We start from the raw sequence: 7,572 nt of genomic DNA, 5'->3' as shown, positions 1-7,572 counted from the left end.
GATAGAACTCTCAAAGACATTGGCATAGGAGAAGACTATGATCAAATCTTCAGCAGTATGAGAACTTGCACAGAGAATCAACAACGGGGCTCTCATTGTATTAAAAAGTTTTTGCAATGCAAGAGAAATCACCAATAGAGCTAAGAAATAACCTAAAATGTGGGGAAAAAATTTACCAGCTACTTCTCAAAGGACAACTATCTAGAATATACACAGATAAAAAAATCAGACCCCCCAATACAAAGATCTGATTTGAAAATGGGCATCTGAAATGAACAGACATTTTCCATACAACCAAGTAAAAGCAGCAAATAAATATAAAAAAAAAATGTTCAACGTCACTGATCATTCAAGAGATGCAGATGAAAACAGCACTGAGATTCCACCTTAGCCCCGAAAGAATGGCTGCTATCAAGAAATTAACCAAAAACAAATGCTGGCGGGGTTGTGGGGAGAAAGGAACCCTTCTCCATTGTTGGTGGGAGTGCAGACTGGTGCAACCACTGTGGAAACCAATATGGAGATGCCTCAAAGAACTAGGATTAGAGGTTCCATTTGACCCAGCTATCCCTCTGCTGGGTATCTTTCCAAAAGAATTAAAAGAATCATACCACAATAATATATGCACACCCATATTTAGAGTGGCACAGTTGGTAATAGCTAAAATTTGGAAATAATCCAAATGTCCATAAACTGGAGATTGGATACATAAGATGTGGGTTTTCTATAAAATGGAGTACTGCTCAGCTATAAAAAATGAGAAACTAGGGACATTTATAGCTAAATGGATGCACATTGAGGCTATACTCTTAAGTGAAATAAATAGGACAGACTTGAGTAAATACCAAATAGTTTCTTTGGTGTTAAAAACTAAAAGTATAAATAAGGTTCAAATGGTATAATTGAAAATGTGATATAGGAAGATAATGGCTAAAGGGGAAGTGGGAAGGATAGGGGAAAGTAAATAAGGGAAAAGAAAAAGTGTGAAAAAAGGAAAAAATCAAAACAAAGTCTTTCTAAATAAGTAAGGGTGAAGGAGATTAAGGGAGGTCAGAGGTGTGAAAAAACAAGAACCAAGACATATCATGTAAAGGTACAATATCCCAATGATAAATCTAACTGTATTGTTTGCTTTAAATGTGCCAATAAACTTACTGGAGGAAAAAAAGAATCTGAATGTAGATTCAAGCCAGTTCTAGAAAGCTTTAATAGGAATCTATCCAAAAGAATAAGGTTTAGAGAATAACAGTCTCTCTAATGAAGAAGATCAGATTTAAACTTATGGCCTCATGTCCTTGGGTCTCTGCAAAAAAGTGATACAAGTTTTAGCTTTTTAATGTGCTGAAATCACATTTTGTTTCAAACAAGCAAAAAATAAACCACTTGAAAGATGCTAGAAGAGGATTTTTGGAGGTGAAAATCTAAGCAATATATATATTGTTTATCTTTTTCAATTGTTAAGTTTGTTACATTTTAGATATTATGTTCACATTTATCACTGGGAATTTGTACATATACATGCTGTATCTTGGTTCTTGTTTTTTCCTCTTCCTTTCTACCCCTCCACCACTATTTACAACAGCTTTGTTTCCATTTTTCCTTTTCTCCTATTTTTCCTTTCCCTACTTTCCTTTCCCCCACCGCATCCCTACTCCCCCTTCACTTTTGATCCTTTTTTTCCTATTTCATATTATCTATTATAAATTCTTGTCCTCATTTACATTTTCAGGTTCTCACACCAGAGATGAAATTCAGAATTTACACGTGTATTCTCTTTATTGCACTGGAGAATATGGCCTCAATGTGCATCCATTTAGCTATAAATTGTCTCTAGTTTCTCATTCTTTATGGCTGAGTAGTACTCCATTTAATTTATAAATACACACACACACACACACACACACACATCTTCTTTATCCAATCACCAGTGGATGTAAATTTGGGCTCATTCCAAGATTTAACTATTACAAACTGTGATTTGGTGTTTCTACTTCTTCATCAAGAAATGTCTGTTCATTTCAGATTCCCATTTTTGGGTTTAGTCTTTAAATTTGAGGAGTCTGATTTTTAAAAACTTCTTTACATATTCTACATAGTAGATCTTTGTCTGAGGATCATCTGGAAAAAATTTTCCCCACATTGTAGGTTGTCTCTTCACTTCATTGGTGATTTCTCTTGCTGTGCATAAGATTTTTAGTAAGATGATATCCATGTTGTTGTTTCAGTTGTTACTGAGGTTTTATTCATATAGTCTTTTCCTATGCTATTATCTTCAAAAGTTCTACCTAATGTATATTGTTTCAAGTTTAGTGTTTTTGTCTTAATATTTAGATATTTGATCCATTTTTATTTTAGTTTAGTGTATGGTAAGAGATATGGGACTAGTTTTAATCTTTGGCAAGTTGAAACCAAGTTTTTCCAGCACCATTTTTTAAAGAGGCTATCTTTCCTCCAGTGAGGGTCTTTTGCTCCTTTTGTGAAAGATGAGGTGGTTAACTGTGTCTGAAGTTGTTTCTGCATCTTCTAATGTAGTTCATCAATCCTTGGGTCTGTTTATTTGCCAGTACCATGCTGTTTTTATCACAGTAGCTTTGTAGTATAGTTTCAATATATCACAACAGTCCTTGGAGATTGTAATACCCCATGCTTTGTCTTTGTTGCCTAGAACTGGTTTTGCTATTCTGGGCCTCTTCTTGGTCCAAATGAATTTTTTATTGTTTCTAGTTCTGTGAACTATGCTGTCAAATTTCAATCAGAGGGCCAGGGATTTAGCTCAGTGGTTCAGTGGCCTGCCTTGCAAATGCAAGGACCTGAGTTCAATCCCTGGTACCAAAAAAATTTTTTTTTCAATCAGAATTGCATTGAATCTATATAGCAGTTTTGAAAGTATGGCAATTTGCACCATATTGGTTCTTCCTACCCAGGAGCAAGGGGATGTCCTTCCATTTTCTGATATCCTCTTTGATCTCTTTTTTAGTGTTGTAGTTTTTCTGAGTAAAAATCTTTTATTTCCTTCATCAGAGTGGTTCCTAGGTATTTTATTTTTTTGGATGGTATTATGAAAGTTGTTGCTCCAGTTCCTCTCTCAAAGAGTCTATTGTTCATGTACAGGAAGGCTATTAATTTTTGTGTGTTGACCTTGCATCCAGCTACTCTACTGGATCTGGATATTAAGTCTAGAAGACTTTTGGTGGAGTTCTTGTGGTCTTCTATACAGGATATCATATCATCTGCAAATAATAATTTAACATCTTTATTTCCTGTCTTTATTCCTTTTATTTATTTCTATTGTCTAATTGCTGTGGCTAATGTTTACAAAACTAAATTAAACAGAAGCGGTGATAGTTGGCATTCTTGTCTTGTGCTTGGTTTTAGTGTGAAAGATTTCAGTTTTTCCACATTCAGTATGATGTTAGCTCTTGGTTTTTCGTAGATAGATTTTATCAGTTTGAGATAAAGACCATCTATTCCAATTTCCTGCAGAGTTTTTATCATGAATGGTGTTGGATTTTGCAAATGTTTTTTCTTATTGAGATGAACATATGCTTTTTGGTAGTTGGCTATGCTAATTTAGTATGTTACATTTATTCATTTGTATGTGTTGAACCATCCCTGAATGCCTGGGATGAATCCCTCTTGGTCAGGGTGTAGGATTTTCTGACAATCTTCTGCGTTCTGTTTGTCAGTATGTTATTGAGGATTTTTGTGTCTATGTTCACTAGGAAGATTAGCCTATAATTCTCTCTTTTGTTGTGTCTTTCTGTGCTTTTGGAATCAAGGTGATGCTTACTTCCAGGAACAAATTTGAGAGATCTGCTTCCCTTTCATTTTCATTGAAGAGTTTAAACAGTAGTGGAAATAGCTCTTCTCTTAAGGTCTTGTAGAATAAACCAGTGAAGCCACCATGACCCAGGCTTTTCTTTGTTCTAATTTTTTAAATTATAGTTTCAATTTTATTGATGATATTGGGTTGTTTAGAATTTTAATATTTTATTTATTCAACTTTTATATTTCATATGTATCAAGAAGATGTGGTTTTTCTATAAAGTGGAATACTATTCAGCCATAAAGAATGAGAAATTAGATTCATTCATAGGAAAATGGATACATATTGAGGATATACTCCTGAGCAAAATAAATAAGTCACACATGTGTAAATAGCAAATAGTTTTTCTGGTGTGAAAAACTGTAATAGTACATAAGATCCTAATGAGATAATTGACCATGTGAAATAGGAAGATGGGAAGGGTAGGGGAAAGGTAATAAGGGAAAAGAAAAAATATGAAAAAATGAAAAAATGGAAATAAAGTGTTTGTAAATGGGGAGGGGAGGAGGAGGTGAAGGGGGGCACAGACAAGGGGGAAAAAATGAGAACCAAGACCTGTCATATAAAAGTACAAGATCCCAGTAATGAATGTAATTGTACTGTATACCTAAAATGTACCAATAAACCCAGTAAAAGAAAAAAAAAACAGAAATCTATTTCTTCTGTTTTCCATCTTATTGGAGCACAGGTTCCAAAAGTAAGTATTGATGATCCTTTGTATTTCTGCTTGGTCTGTTATAATTTCACCATTTCATTAATACTTAGATGGATTTGGGCATTTTCTTTTATAATTTGGCTAAGGGCTTGTCAGTTCTGTTTATTCTTTCAAAGAACCAACTTTTTGCTTCACTGAATTATTAATAATTCTGTTAGTCTCCGTTTCAGTAATTTCTGCTCTGATCTTTATAATTTCCTCCCTTGTATGTGCTTAGGATTTATCTTGTTCTTCTTTTTCTAAAGCTTGAGGTTCAACATTAGGTTGTTTATTTGAGCTTGCTCTGTTTTCCAAATATGGGTGTTAACTGCTATGGATTTACATTTTAAGACTCATTGTGTCCCATAAATTCTGGTATGTTTTATTGGCATTATCATTTAATTATAGAAATTGTCTAATTTCTTCTTTAATTTCCCCTGTCACCCATTGGTTGCCAGGAGAGTGTTATTCAATTTCCATGTCTTTGTGAAGTTCTTGTGGTTTCTTTTGCTATTGATCTTCAATTTCATTGCACTATGATCTGATAATATACAAAGGATAACTTCAATTCATTTGTATTTAAACATATTTTAGTAACAAGTATGTGGTCTGTTTTGAAGAATAACCTGTATGCAGCTGAGAAGAATGTATATTCTGGTATTATAGTGTGGAACACTCTGTAAACATCTATTAAATCCATTTGTTCAATAGTTTGGTTTGAGTTTTAAATTCTGTTATTTTTTTTCTAGTTGATCTATTTGTGATAGTGGGATATTGAAATCCCCCACTACTATTGCATTAGTGCTTCTTTGATTTCTTCATGTCCATTAATATTTGTTTTATATAGTTGGGTGCACTAGTATTTGGTGCATATATATTTATGATTGTCATCTCTTCCTCTTGGATTGTTTCCTCTACAAGGATATAGTGACCTTCTTTGTTACTCTTAACCGGTCTTGGTTTGAAATGCACTTTGTTGGCAAACAGGATAGCTACTCCTGATTTTGGGGGGAGTTCATGTCATATGGAGTATTATTTGCTACCCTTTGATTTTCAGTCTATGGATTTCTTTTTTAATTCTTACATGCAGCATTTTGTTGGATCTTGCTTCTTGATCCATTCTCCCAGTCTATTTCATTTGATTGGTGAATTGAGATCATCAACATTGATGATTATAACTGATATTTATTGACTTATCTTTGTCACGATCTTTTCCTTTTGCTGGATCTTCCCCCACTTTGTATTTAATTTCTTGCCTTGCCTGATGGATTCATTGTGTTGGACTTCATGGAGTTGTGACCCTCATTGTCTTTTCCTAGGGTATTATTTAAAAATTTTTTTGAAATGCAGATTTGGTATTCATGAAGTTCCTCAGGTATGCTCTGTCATGAAAGTATCTTATTTCTCCATGGATTTTGAAAGATAGTTTTTCGTTGAAGATTGTTTTCTTTTAAGGCTTGAATATTTCACTCCAGGCTCTCCTTAACTTGAGTTTTGTGTTGAGAAATCTGCTGTCTAATAAGCTTCCCTTGTACATGATGTTTCTTTTCTCTAACTGCTTTTAACATTTTGTTATTGTTTGAACTTCTGAAATCCTGACTATTAGATGCTTAAGTGTAGATTATTTTATTATGGCTAGTTGGGGGTCTATGTACAATTATCTTTACTTCAAATTCTTTTTTCTGGGAAGTTTTCTGTGATTATTTCTGTGAAAAGCTTATATTTTTTGTGCTATCTCCTACTCCTTCATTGACTCCATTCAATCTTAAAGTTATTCTTTCTTGCATCATCTAGTAGCTGTTGGATTGATTTCTCATGGTCCCTTGATATTTTAAAGAAATATTTCTTTTTGTGTTCAATAACTGCCATCCTGTCTTCTGTATCTAAAATTCTGTCCTCACATTCATTTATTCTCCTGCAGACACTTTCAGTGGAATTTTTAATTTATTGGGTATCTGGTTGGATGTGTTTTATGTTTCCAATTCTTTCCTATGTTGGGTATTCATGGTTTACATCACTTTCCTCAGCTCCCCCTTTTTAAAATCTGTATCTGTTATAGAGATATTAATCATATCTTTCATTACAGTCATCATTTGTGTTATCTATTAAATTATTTCTGATTTCATTTTTTCCATAGCCTGTTTCATCTGTTTTGTTAACTCCCTTGTAACCAGCTCAGGGAGTCCATATGGTAGGTTTTTGAATTGTTCCATCTCATTGTCTCCTGGATTTACCTTGATGATCTGGAAGTATGGGTTTGCATCTTGTTTAGGTGTCTTTTCTTTTCTATTTGTTGTTATTGTTAATGTTTTTGGTTTAATTCCTGCTTATATATTACTTATTTTGGGTATCTTTATTGCCAGTATATAGGACCCTTAGAGAATGACTACTTCTCAGAGGTGTCTTGAGTCTGTAATGACCCTTAGGCAATCTCAGACTTGGTATACCATGAAGAACAACTGACTAGACCAATCACATCACCTAGGCCAAATTAATACAATCAGCTTCAACAATAGCATCAAATGAAGCTTAAAAATGACAAATTATATTGACTATTTATATGTCACCCTCAACTGTATGAACTAGACTTGTGGTTACATATCAAAATCTAGGATCAACCAGAAATATGTTTGCAGTAAATAAGCCATTCAGTATAGGAGTTTACCTTCCAGAAAGAAGACTTAGAAGTAGTTAGGGTGGGGGATAGAGAAATAGGAGAGGGAAAGGTTAGAAGGAGGGCTAGACGACACAGAAAGATCGTGTAAACTTTGGAAAATTGGTGAAAAAAGGAGGAAAAGAGGGAAGGAACAAAAGTAAACAGAATGAACTAAATGCAACAGGAGAACTAAAAACTGTATTCACACTCTTATAGAAAAAAGAAAAATGAAAAAAACAAAATGGGAAAAACATGAATAAGAAAGGAGAGAACTGAAGGAGAGGAAGAAGATGAAGGAGGAGGAGGAAGAGGAAGAAGAAAGAAGGGTACCAGGGGAGGGAGGGGAGGGAAGGAAAGGGAGAGAGAGAGGGAAAGGGAGAGAGAGAGAGAGAGAGA

Source organism: Fukomys damarensis, unplaced genomic scaffold, assembly GCF_012274545.1.
Source record: "Fukomys damarensis isolate Sample0158 unplaced genomic scaffold, DMR_v1.0_HiC HiC_scaffold_11, whole genome shotgun sequence".
Taxonomy (NCBI): domain Eukaryota; kingdom Metazoa; phylum Chordata; class Mammalia; order Rodentia; family Bathyergidae; genus Fukomys; species Fukomys damarensis.
This window is presented reverse-complemented; position numbering follows the sequence as displayed.